The following is a 14563-nucleotide window of genomic DNA, read 5'->3' on the forward strand; positions in this document are numbered from 1 at the left end:
ATTTAATTAATTCACTAAACCATTCATATAATATTAAAAACCTAACTACGCTTCAAAAACAAGGTATAATATCACTCATTCCAAAACCTGGAAAAAACTTAGAATCCTTATCAAACTGGCGCCCAATAAGCTTACTAAATAGTGATTATAAAATTGCAACTAAAAGTATAGCAAACAGAATAAAAAATCTATTACCATCAATCATTTCAAAATCTCAATCTGGTTTCATAAAAGGACGTTACATTGGTGAAAACTTTCGTCTTATCCAAGAATGCATAAACTATTTCAACAATTCAAACAATCCTGGTCTAATATTCTTTGCAGACTTTGAAAAGGCATTCGATTCGCTTGATCATTCATTTATGTTCTCTTGCTTAGAAAATATGAATTTTGGTGAAAGTCTCATTCAATGGGTCAAACTATTCTATACCGATATTAACAGTTTAATCATTAACAATGGCTTCTTTTCAAACAGTTTTAACATCGAACGAGGGGTTCGACAAGGATGTCCACTCTCTTCATCGCTATTTATTATTTGCATCGAGTATCTATTACATCACATCCAATCAAATAAACACATAAAAGGCATATCACTAGAACCTGATGAAGATATCAAACAGTCACTATTTGCTGACGATGCAACTTACTTCTTAAACGGCAATTACGATTCTTTCCATAACCTAATAGAGTCCCTAACCCTTTACGGAATGACATCGGGTCTTAAACTAAACAAAAGTAAATGTACTGTGCTACGAGTAGGTAAATTAAAACAAAGTAATGTCCTATATAAAAAAGAAATAAAATTTAATTGGACATCCGATGATGCCACAACGTTAGGAATTACTTTCACAAATAATGAAAAGGATACAGTTCTTAAAAACATACTACCTAAATTACAGAATTTTATAAACTGCTTAAAACCATGGCATCACCGTAAACTTACACTGATCGGAAAAAACACAGTATTGAAAACGTTTGCACTTCCTAAATTAATTTATGTATAAACAGTTCTCCCAAATCCACCAAATGATATTATTAACGATATAAAATCAGCAATTTTTAATTTCAAATGGGACGGTAAGCCTGATAAAATAAAACTAACTCAGTTAATTCAATCTGTAGAAAATGGAGGTATCCAATCAACGAACATTGACGCATTCTTGAATGCAATCAAATGCAGCTGGGTTAAAAGATACCTAGATAATACCAATACGAGTAAATGGAAATTATTCTACTAGAAAATCCTAAAAAAATATGGTGACTCCTTACTCTTTGAATGTAACATCAGCAATACTATCTTACATGAAATTGCAAACGAAAACATATTTCTTGCTGACGTTCTATCAGCATGGAGTGATGTCACTCATAACCTAAAAACCAAAACCAATAGTAAAACAATTTTATGGAACAATAAAGACATAACTTCAAACAATAAGACGATTTTCTATAAAGATTGGTTTGAACGAAGCATTAAATATGTCGACCAATTATATGACTACAGAATTAAAGATTTCTACTCTTTTGATGATATATGCTACATATACGGAATACCTTCAAATAATTTTCTGAAGTACTACACACTAATCAAAAGTATACCCATACATATTAAATCTGAAATCAATACAAATAAAACACCATGTACTCAAACAACATTCGTAGAAAACATACTTGGAAGAAAAAACAAATAAAATAAAATATTCGGTGTGTAAAAACAAGTAGAACAAAACCATAAAGCATACTACAAAAAGCATGTTTTGTTTCAGCCACTACTGATTCATTCTGGTGGGGACAACCCTATTTTGTCTGGTGAGGATTTTAAATACTTTGAACTTATTTTTGTATTATTTGTTATAAAACATTATTATTACTAACAGTGTTTCAAATTTGTATTGCAGGAGTGCTTGAATATGGTGATTATCTGTCATGAACTTCAGTGTGCATTTAAAAAATCTTGATAAAATTTGATAGCAAGATTGCATTGGGTAATGGGTGGTTATTGTATGTGATGCCAGTGGGCTAAACGGTACATTCACTTTTACTAAAAAAATGTAGGTGGGTTTTGGTTAATAACTTCAGTTTAGTTGGTATTGTTATGGGTGGCTTTATGGATAGATGGTTTCGGGTCATTAAGTTTAGTTTACATTGCCCTATCTTGGTGGATTTTAGATGTATAGCTAGTTTGTAAAGACACTTAGATGAAATTGCATTTTTACAATTCAGTTAAAGGTCAATCCAATGTTTCTTAGTTTTGAAAACAGCAATGTAGTTTCTGGTCAATTATTTTAGTTCTTATTGATCAATCTTAAACGTTGGATACAAAAAGCTTTTATTGAGACCAGTCATTTGTTGTATTTGTTCATAGGCTGGTCAATTATGGTTGGGATCACTGTTATTCAATATAGAACTTCCAAGTTATTAGCCTTGCATGCAAGATAACTTCACACAAAATTTTATGTAATACAATTTCTGAATTTAAGGCGCATAACGTCACCAAAAAACAATCAAAGTTAACGAAACTCAATAAGTAAGTGGGGGAGGATGATCGACCTACAAGCCAACAGGTAACGAACACGCCCGATCAACCGACAACGAATCAGAACACGGACTGGAAAAGAACATGTAGTTGTGGGTAGGTGTGTAAGAATAAGGTGGGACTGAAGATTCATCGCACAAAGATGGGATGCGCACCAATCCTAAATCTGTTGCAACGCGCAAGGAAACTTGGTGAGACGGAGGAGGAGCTGGATCAGGATGAACACCACAGTGTCCAGAGCCTCCACGCATCAGAAAAGGGTGATGTAACCATCGATAACGCAGAGAGGACTGAAGATCGAGCTGCGGTAGAATCTACAGAGCGGCGGAAGAAAGTGATGTGGCCCGCAAGTACAGAGAAAGCGAAGTGGAAGGCGTTTGAAGAGGAGCTGGAACTGGTGATGGAGAACGTTCTGAAAGGCAAAGTAGAGAGCAAGCTGCATGTCATGTCTGAGCTGATCTACACATTTGGAAAAGAGCGATTCGGAACAGCTAAAGAGAAAGTCGGACAACCCAAGGTTGGCGGGAATATAAGACTGCAAAAGATTTCCAACCTAAGGGGAGAACTCAGACGCTTGAAAAGCAGACAAGCAGAGGACGAGGAGAAACAAGGTCTGGCAAAACTGAGAGATGGTGTACGGAAGGAGATTCAGTGTTTACGGAGAGCAAAGAATCTGCGCAGGAAGAGACACGAGAGAAGGCGAAAGAGAGCTCAGTTTACTAGCAATCTATTTCAGTTTGTAAAGCGTTTGCTCGGAGAAAAGAAGACAGGCGAACTTCAATGCACAAAAGAGGAGGCAAACAAGTACATCAAAGATATGTACAGTGACAGTGACCGTCACAAGGAACTGGGCGAGTGCGACTTGTTGCTCACACCAGATGAGCCTGAACATGACTTTTATTGCGCAGAACCTAGGTTGCAAGAAGTCACGGACATTGTAAGGAAGGCCAGAGCGTCTTCAGCACCAGGACCCAATGGAGTACCGTACAGAGTATACAAGAACTGTCCCAAGATCTTGCTACGGTTGTGGAAGCTTATAAAGGTTGTTTGGAGGAAAGGAGAGCTTTGCAGAGAATGGCTGAAGGCAGAGGGATGTTTTATTCCTAAAGAAGAGGATTCATCAACCCTTGGTCAATTCAGGACTATCTCTTTGCTGAACGTGGAAGGGAAAATACTCCTCGCTGTCCTTTCAAAAAGAATGACCTCTTATTTGCTTCAGAACAAGTACATAGATATAGCTGTGTAAAAAGGAGGAGTACCCGGTGTATCTGGGTGCATCGAGCATACCAGTGTCATCACCCAAATCATCAAGGAAGCACGCGTGAACAAAGGAGACATCGCAGTGATCTGGCTTGACCTAGCAAATGCATATGGTTCTGTTCCGCATCAGATGATACAAAAGACTCTACAATTGTATCATGTAACCGTTCGATTTCGGCAGATGTTGCGGCACTATTTCGACGGCTTCATCATGAGATTTTCAACAAGGGCAATAACCACTGAATAACAGAGACTGGAAGTAGGCATCGTTACCGGGTGCACAAATTCAGTGGTGCAGCCATGAATCTGATAGTGAAGTCAGCGGAGAAGCCATCCAGAGGACCCAAAATGACTTCGGGGTGTATCCAACCACCAACGAGGGCATTTATGGACGATATGACTATTACAGCAAAGTCGTACGTCGAGGGAAGTCGGATGCTGCAAGACATTGGCGAACTTATCGAGTGGGCCAGAATGAAGTTCAAACCCCAGAAATCAAGGAGCATGGTTTTGAGGAAAGGAAAGATTCAAGAAAGTGCAAGATATAGAATCAAAGATCAGCTCATCCCGACTGTTAAGGAGCAACCTGTAAAGTGCCTCGGGAAGTGGTTTCGAGACTCACTCAATGATCAACAGAGTATCAAAGACACGGTAGTGCAAATGGAGAACTGATTGAAAGATGATGACACGTGTGGTCTGCCAGGTCAATTCAAGGCCTGGATTTACCAACATGGCATCCTACCACGCCTATTGTGGCCGCTGCTGGTGTACAGTGTACCGTCATCAACAGTGGAAGCAATGGAGAGGACAATAAATTCATTCCTCAGGAGGTGGATGGGGGTGCCAAAGAGTTTCACCAGCCTCGGTTTGTACTGCACAGGCAGCAAGCTGCAGATACCTCTCAGATCACTGACGGAGGAATGCAAGGTCACAAAGGCTCGGAAAGTCATTATGCTACGAGACAGTAGTGATGAGAAGGTTAGAGAAGCAGGAGTGCAGGTCAACACCGGGAAAAGTGGAGGGCTGACAAGGCAGTTGAAGAGGCTGAGGCTCGTCTTCGGCACAGCGAAATTGTCGGTAATGTCGCACACGGGCGACTAGGCTTCGGATGCGTCACCCGTTCGCAGTGGAGCAAAGCCAGTGCAAAAGACCGACGCACCCAAGTGCAGGAAGAGATTCGCCGAATGGAGGAAGAATCCAGGCTCACCAGAGCTGTTACCCTACGGAAACAGGGAAAATGGCTGAACTGGGAGGGAGTACCCCAGAGAAAGCTTACATGAGTGCGATCTGGACCATGGAAAGCGCCAGACTTCTTGCTCAAGTCTGTCTACGACTTGCTGCCAAGTCCAACAAACCTAGTGACTTGGGGTCTTGCCGAAAAGCCAGATTGCAAGCTCTGTGGAAGACCAGCGAATCTGGAACATGTCCTGAGCTCATGCAGGACAGCCCTGTCTGATGGTCGATACAGATAGCGTAACGATAGGGTTCTTGCTTCAATCGCCGATCATCTAGATCAAGCACGAAAAGCGCAGAAGACGACCAACAAAGGCCCCTCATTCATTTCCTTTGTCAGAGCTGGAGAAGAAGGGGCAAAGGCCAAACGCTCATGTGGGATTCTTGGAACGGCAACAGATTGGAGAATGGAAGCAGACTTGAAGAAACAGCTCAAGTTTCCACAGGAGATCACCGTGACAAACCAGAGACCCGACATAGTTCTGTGGTCAGCTGCATCAAAACAGGTTGTGATGGTGGAGCTCACAGTATCATTGGAGGAGCGGATTGAAGAGAGCTTCGAACGGAAGCGCGAAAAGTACCAGGCCCTCACAGATACCTGCACAGAGAAAGGCTGGAAGGCATGGTGTTTTCCAGTGGAGGTGGGCTGCATAGGTTTCCCAGCGCAATTACTGTGGCGCACTTTCAGCAGACTGGAGGTTACAGGACAGGTCCGGAAACGGGCAATATCGGTTGTTGCACGTGAAACGGAGTCTGCTTCCTTGTGGCTATGGCGGAAGAGAGAGGGGAAGTGGATAGGGGGACACAGGGCTGTCGATTAGAGACTGGCCACCGAGACCTGGCAGATAAGGAAGTGTAGCGGAGGCTTACTATCTCCTGGCCGATAATTGATCACTTCCGGTCGGCACACCATAGGAGGACGTAGTGGGACAGTGCCGAAACGTCCGATTAATATGGACCCACCTGATGAAGGAGATAGTAGCAGCATCACGGCTGTATCTGACTAAGGCATGCAGTTAGACTCACACAACAAAAATAATTTCAGAAACTGATACCGTGTCTAAAAACAAATCAGAAAAGTGTTATTTTGAAGAAAATTTCAAAGTCCAAGGCCCGTAACTTCGTAGAAATCAATTGAAAGGGACAAAACTCGAAAATGTTCATGTATTTAGGCTCACACACCCAAATTCAGGCTATTACCTGCGAGCGTTTCAGAAAGATGGTCCGCAAAACTGTGATTCGGGTAACTTTGCCAAAAATCAATGGACCGAAACGAAATCCAACTTTATCTGTAAGTCATGCAGGTAGACTTACCCACCAAAAACATGTTTTATATCTGATTGTGTTTAGGAGAAACAATCCGGAAACGGAACGGACGGACAGACGGGGTATACCAGTTCATTGTTAAATCATAATTTAGGGGACTGAAAACTGCCTTACCTTAAGCAGAATGTTTCTCGGCTTCTTGTTGCCCGCTTTTTAATGTTTCTTTCTCGACCGACATGGAAGACTTTCTCGACAGAACCGTTGTCGGCTGAGCACAGGATGTGCCAATTATGGGCTCAGAAACGTAATAAACTTCGAGTATATATAATCGAGCTGTTGGTTAAGCAGTCGTGTTTCACTTAACGTTATCAGACATTTAATTTTGAATTCAAATGACAAAAACTTCTGTGTGATACTGTTATATTCGCAGTATAAAATCGAAAGGAATCTTTTAATAGGGAGGGAACCAAGGCCAGGGGTGTTTGTATAGAAATAACTCTTAACAGAAGGTAATTAGCGGAATGACGCATTTTTGTTTTTCATTTCGAAAAAAAATGAAGGAGAACAGACAGAGAAGTGGTAAGAGCTAAAATATATTCGTTATTTATTCTAAATTTAATGGACTTCATTTCATTTTAAAACAAACTGAAACTTTCAAGCTCCAAGATCTCGAAAATATTTACTCAGTTTTAAGAATAACTGCATAAGTTGCATATGGATTCGTATTATTACTTCGAAGTTGTTGCATAAAAAGATTCTTTCTTGTTTATACCACACATTAGTTTTATTTAAAGCTTGTAATATTTATACAGATATGTATTGGTTCACTTTTTGCAGTTTTCGAAATGTGAGCTTAAGCTAATTCCGCTGAAAAGACTACATCTTTTGCACATGTTCTTTAAATCGGAGTCTGGTGTTAAAATTGTGTGCTTTAAACAATTTTACATACATTATTTCAGGGTTGAGTTTCAAACGGTTTTAATGCTGAATATGTTCGATGAAAAACAGCTTATCTTTTGATTTACTTTACAATAGCCAAACATACAGGAAATAACAAAGAAAAGATGCTATAACCCTCTGCCTTCTGCAAATACCAATTACTGTTGTGTTCAAATAGTGTACAATAAAACACTGTGAAATTTACTTAATTTATGTTTTAGAGTGCCAATTATACAGAAAATGTCACATGAAATAATAGCGGTCCAAAAATTCTGCCATTTATACCCAGGATTGTGGTGGTGAGCAATAAATAACATTACCGTTGGATATTAGCTCCAAAGTCGCAAAATGTAAAGAACAATGCACACAGAATAAATGAGCTAAATGTTATCTTCTGCAACAAAAAACACAGCATTGTGGTGTTGAACCTGTGGGCATTAAAGTGTTAACATTATTAAACTAACTTTTAATATAATGTTTGCCAAACAAACAAGAAATACGTAAGAAGTAAAGTAGGCTTTCCTTCTTAATTCGCATTGTTTTGTAGAGGTTATTGTCAGCATTATTGTTCTGACTCTGTCGTCACTTCAGTAGCTTGTTGATGTCCTTGTGGTCGATTGTCTTTCCATAAGTATAGTCTTTATTCAATTTGCTCTGCGGTTTCTCCTGCAATCTCTGTACTGGTCCTTACTTCGGGCACCGGCTGCTGTCCGCTGGCGAAATTCTTTTGTATACTTTTCAACTGTTGTCCACCTATGAAAATAGATTTAAAAAAGTTTATTACTTGCTTATAACATATCCATTGCGACTGTTGTGTTTGCTATGTCTAACATGTAATGGTTTTATATGTTACCTTTACAGTATTTAGTCAACCACAAGTGATTCAGATCAACAACAACAAAACATTACAAATAACCAGACATTATGACAATAATACATAACAGAAGCCCCCAACAAAAACAAACAACAAGCCTGCTGACCTTTTGGTCTTCCCAGATCAATTAGCCCGCGGTCGACATGGAGAGCTGACACAGCTTCCAAGATGGGGCATATTTGGTCTTCATGTCCTGTCCACCTGCATGATCATGGGTCATGCTAATTTGATTTGGTAAACATGTTCACGGAGCCAGGAGGGCTGGACAGGTGTCCGTGGCCTCACATTGAATACTGAGAATATGTACTAAAAAGAATTGTGTTGAATTTTTTCGATGAAAGGTCCCCTTGATATTATTGTAAAGTTAACAGCTTGGTGATGTTACTATTTATGTTATCCTGTTTGATGGTGAAGTACATCAATATATGTCTACCATCTTTTTCACAAAAAAAATGTTTTTAAGCAATTATTACCAGTTTTTCCAACACTTTTGAAATAATTGCTTGCCCTCACAATGTTTATTCTTCCGTTCGTAACCTGTCCAAATAACAGCCTTGCAAAATACTTTGCTTTTAGAGATCTTTGAATGACACGTGAGCCAAACTTTTATAATACAATTCACAAAAACAAATCAGAGAGTCTGGAAATACTGTTAAAATGAGTGTTTTTTTTGCAATTAACATTGCCCTCATGGAACTAGTTAGTACAGTGTTTATTGCACAGCAAAGAATGTCTTTCTGATAAATAATATAAAATAACAAAAGATCCTTGTTTACTTAGAAAAACATGTTACATCACAAAGAAAATACAAATTTTCTATAATCTGTGCATGTCTTCAGTTTGAACATGTGCAAAAGATGTAGCAACAATGTCATTGAGTAAACTGAAGTAATTGTCATGTAGGTTGTAAATGAAAACGGAAGACCTCGTATATATTTTATCTACTTTTAACCATTTATAGCATTCATATAACATTAAATTAATAATATATAAATCACTAAAAACAACAAGCATTTTAATAATATAGACTCTATTCCACTCTGAACACTAGGATGTCGTTGTTCAGCTGTCCCACAACTTTGGAGGATGTTTGTCTGCTGTATGATATTGAAAATGGGCTAAGCAATCCATCCCTTTCCCGTGTAGCCAGAGTGGCCAGCTTCCTCATCCCCTCACCGTCCACATGTAGTATATTAGATGACCGGTATCCACATACCAACACCTGGCCTGCAGGGGTAACATGAACACCACGCGGGTCTAGAAGTTCTGAAAGTGTGTATATAACAAGGACTGTTCCATCCCTAGCCAGTGTGAGAAGATTCGCCTGGTAGCTGTTTATGTAAAGCTTGTCCTCTGTGGGACTCAAAGCACATGCCCGTACTGCAAATCAAAGTAACATCAATATATTAAATAACTGTAAATGTTCAATATTCTTAATGAAAAACTGCACTGATATTGTATTTCATATGTGTTGTTAAAATAGACAATTACACCGCATTAATATGTCCGTAAATGCAATAATAATAAATAGTAAACCGTTTAATGAAGGTTCTGAATATATATATATATATATATATATATATATATATATATATATATATATATATATATATATATATATATATATATATATATATATATATTGTGTACATTATTTACGTGTGAATATGCGACTGGTGAGTTAGAAATGACATGTAGTACTGTACTATTACACAGATGGAAACAATTACACAGTACATACATTATGTGCCAACTGTGGTCAATTTGTGCCGAAATAATAGATTTCCTACATAAGTATACATGCTGTCAATGAATTCACATGACACTGAAATTAACACAAAATATACCCGTATATTAACAACAATCAAATTTGTTGAAGTGATATATGCGGACGAATAAAATTTGTTTATCTCGGTGCAAATTGACAAAGAGAACAATAACTGTAAAATAAAAGGTAAAGTGTTACTGTGTCCATCCATCCCAATTCTCCTTATTTATATAAATACACCCAAGAAGTTTTATTTTGAAATCTGGCATAGTATCGAAAATATAGCCCTGACAAGTTATTTCATTAAAACAAACTCCATAGTGCAAAAACTCTTTAAAAAGTAGTAGTTATGGTTCTTGAGCACAACAAATCCTCATTGATATCTATACACCCAGTTTTATGTTTAACTATTGTGTCTAATGTAAGCTATAGCCCTGAAAAGCTACATAATATAAAAACAACAAAGGATACTAACTCTTAGTAAGTTTTTTGTTATGGTTCCTGCGCAGAGCAGTTCAACACATTAATATATATTATAACGCCCATGAAGATGTTGAAATCCTCCTATATATTCTGAGATATAGCCCTGAAGATTTACATCATACAATTACAACTAAGGGCAATACATCTTATCTAACAAAGTGTATGGCTATGGTTCTTGAGCATGGCGCTGATATCTTTACACCCATTAAGTGTCATATTGAAATCTTCTATAGTTTTTTAGATGTAGCCGTGAAAAGTGTGACACGCCAAAACCCTAATCCTCCGCCTTTGGTGGGGGATAATAATATGAAATGTATTTGTGATTTTCATGTGTTTAAAAAAATATTATTAATGAAAACATATTTGAAACTGTTCTGTTAGGTTGTTCTTTAATTACAATTATCAAGATTTTGAAATGATTAATTATGTGTGTATAAAGCTGAAAATTTCTTAAAATTAAAATAAACAATCTCATTTTTTTCAACTTATACAATCTTAAAAAACAGTATTAATGACAAAACCGCCTGTACATATAGAGTAGTCACCACAAAATATGAAGACTAGGTAAGAAAGCGTATCTTTCCAAAAAAAAAAGTTTCTGTTCCTAAACATTTCATGTAGTGACAGCCAATATACATGCTTACTCGTGTGTTTATAAATAAAAATGATACGAACATATTTCAATCTGTTCTAGCAATAAATTGACACATGTTTACATTCAATAAATATGTAGGTTTACAATGACTTTTTATACATATTCCCAATAGCATCAAGATGAATCCATAATCATTCTTACCTGTAAAATAAGCAGATCTATCCTCATAGAGTCTGCAGACCAGTTTCCCACTCAGTGAGTACTTGTACAGTGCAGTGCCAGAAGAAATGTACAGGTCTCCCTGTTGGTGGGCAATACCTCTACACGTATGTGGTAACTGAAATTTCCTGGATGGCACCAGCTGATTATTCTTGACTGTGATAAACTGGACCCCATTGTCTTTTACTTACATTTGCATCCACAGTCACTGCAACCTCACTGGCTGTGATATAACATATGTGCCACAGATCAGCAGTCACAACACAGTGACTCCCCAACTGGAACTGCTGGTCCAGCAGCTTGACTTTCTTATTTACCATGTCTACAACCAGGATCTGCCCATCTGGAAGAACACACACACACCTGAGATCCAGCATGTGTCTGAATCACTTGGCACGTTCACATGGTACTCAGACTTCCTATTCACAGTGAATGTATAATTTGAAAAGATTGGAAAGTTTTTATCCCAATATGTTTCAAATTGTTGTATTTTTTTCTGACATTTTGTACTGGCTATAATGGAAAGTTCCAGCCAACCCAGTACTTTTTGTATGGCTACATGGGGTTGAAACAAATCATTGTAAAGCCTGATGCAGGTGTTGTTCACACTTATGAGAGGACCTATCTTAAGTTTCATCTCTTTTTTTGTTTTCCTTTCCTAGGTCTCTTCCGGGGGATATCTCTTGTTTGTCCAGATGGGCCATTAAAGGTACATACCCACTCGCCATGTAAATAGAGCATAATACGCTAAATAGGCTGTAGGTGACGCCGATCCTAATTAATGCCCGGGCCGAAACTAGATCAGCCCGACAGGCAGCCGACGGGAGTTCAGCGTGCACTAGGTCGCTTCCGGGGGATAACTCTTGTTTGTCCGAAATGGGCCCTTAAAAGTACATACCCACTCGCCATGTAAATAGAGCATAATACGCTAAATAGGCTGTAGGTGACGCCGACCCTAATTAAAACCCCGGGCCGAAACTAGATCAGCCCGACAGGCAGCCGACGGGAGTCTAGCGTGCACTAGGTCGCTTCCGGGGGATAACTCTTGTTTTTCCGAAATGGGCCCTTAAAGGTGCATACCGACTCGCTATGTAAATAGAGCATAATACGCTAAATAGGCTATATGTGACTCCGACCCTAATTAAAACCCCGGGCAGAAACTAGATGAGCCCGACAGGCAGCCGACGGGAGTTTAGCGTGCACTAGGTCGCTTCCGGGGGATAACTCTTGTTTGTCCGAAATGGGCCCTTAAAGGTGCATACCCACTCGCCATGTAAATAGAGCATAATACGCTAAATAGGCTATATGTGACTCCGACCCAAATTAAAACCCCGGGCCGAAACTAGATCAGCCCGACAGGCAGCCGACGGGAGTTCAGCGTGCACTAGGTCGCTTCCTGGGGATAACTCTTGTTTGTCCGAAATGGGCCCTTAAAGGTGCATACCTACTCGCCATGGGAATAATGCACAATCATATAATATATTCTGAAACTATGTACCAAACTTGCTAAATAAGCTTAATATTTCAGCGTCATAGGCTAAATAGTCTAAAAAGGATGTATGTATCAACCTTTGTACTTTACCGGCTTAATAGGCTAAATATGCTAAATTGGCTAACTTCACACACGTGGCCGATCGTGACAAATTGCAGGAGAAACGTAGTGGAGTCTTTATAAGCGCAGTATGATCGCGGTGAAGTCTTCATGATCGGAGAGCTCTACGCTCTCGCCACGCTTATTTTGAACATGCTCAAAACAAGCGTAGCGGGATCGTGGCCAACAAGAATCGTTGTAAAGTCTTAAAAAGAGCGTAGTAGAAGCGCCGTAATCGTACAGGCAGCGGGGAAGCATCGTAGATAGATCTTCATGATCGTAGCAGAAGCGCAGTAAAAGCTCTGCGTAGCGTCGAAGTATGATCTTGAATGTCGCGGCAGTAAACGCAGTAAGCGTTTGACGTAGGGGCATCGTAGAACGGTCGAAATGAAGAACATAATTTTCAAAATTGCTCGATTTAGACTCCGATCGGCCTCGATCCTTTTTTCAGATCGTGGCTTGATCGGGATGATCTTCGTAAAGTCGTAGCTATGTGAGAACGGAGGGTTAGATAGGATTGCTGGGACAACCTCCGGGTCCTTACATAATGCAGCCTCAGGCGCGAAAGATCCTCATAAACTTGAAAATACAAACACACACGCACGCTTGGAAAAGAACGCTATGAAAGTATTTATAAAGAACAGCATGTTTTGAAAGATACAGCTTTTAATTCTTTATTACCAAAGACATCTTTCTACACAACGGGGCGAGATTTACATTAATTGGTTTGTATTCTACGATCAGGTACATTAAGGATTGACATGTATATATATTAAATATATAAAATATAGCTAAAAATAATAGACAGAAAATCACCTGTTAAAACGATTGATTTTTATACATTCGAAACTTGAAGTTTTTGAGGAAAATACAATTACATGAAGTAAAAGATATGCTTGTATAAATCAAACTTTATGGCTTTTGGTATTTTCAGTCGTAGATAATTAAGGTTACATACAAAGCATTTTTGGATATCTGTCACCTAATAGCTATATGATATAAACTAATAACATGATCTATGTTAGACTTAGTTAAAGTACGTATTATTTAAGTATTATCCCATACTTTACTTCCTATAATAGAACGAAACAATAAATGGTCTTTAGGAATGTGTTTCCTCAATGACAATTAATACTATCATACTATTAAAAAGGAATATATAAGGTGTATATGTTTTCTCTCTATCTCTTTCTACGTCTGTCTCCGTCTGTCTCCGTCCGTCCGTCCGTTTGTCTGTCTGTCTGTTTGTCTGTGTACCCTACACCTACCCCATTCTATCCTCTCCAATAGACAAGGACCGAGAGAGAGAGAGAGAGCTCTCTTATCTCTCTCTCTCGAAAATAGTGAGAGAGCTTATCGCAGTCTATTTCATCTATCTCTTCTCTACTCTCTCTCTCTCTCTCCTCTCTCTCTCTCTCTATCTCTCTCTTCTCTCTTTATCTCTCTCTCTCGCTCTCTCTTCTTTGTTGTTTTAAATTGTTGAGTGTAACCTTTTAAAATAACCTTTACTGGCAGGTGTGGATTTATTAGTTGCTCGCAAGCACAACTAAGGTAAATAGTGGTGTTTTGAACATTGGTATGCAGATCACTACCGTTTACCATATCACTCAAAAATCGAGAATTGACGGCATTCCGAGCCAAGAAATAGTTCACATAACAGTTTTGCCTAATCAAAATAGTCCACTGTGTTACGTTATAATCGCGTAATACAGCTCTCCTTAAAGGTCACAGGGGCAGGTCTGCAAATAGATGCATTCGCGAAGACGCGGCGGGACTTCTCTAGATGAAGTCTAAATTGCACA

This window comes from Dreissena polymorpha, chromosome 3, assembly GCF_020536995.1.
Source record: "Dreissena polymorpha isolate Duluth1 chromosome 3, UMN_Dpol_1.0, whole genome shotgun sequence".
Classification (NCBI taxonomy): domain Eukaryota; kingdom Metazoa; phylum Mollusca; class Bivalvia; order Myida; family Dreissenidae; genus Dreissena; species Dreissena polymorpha.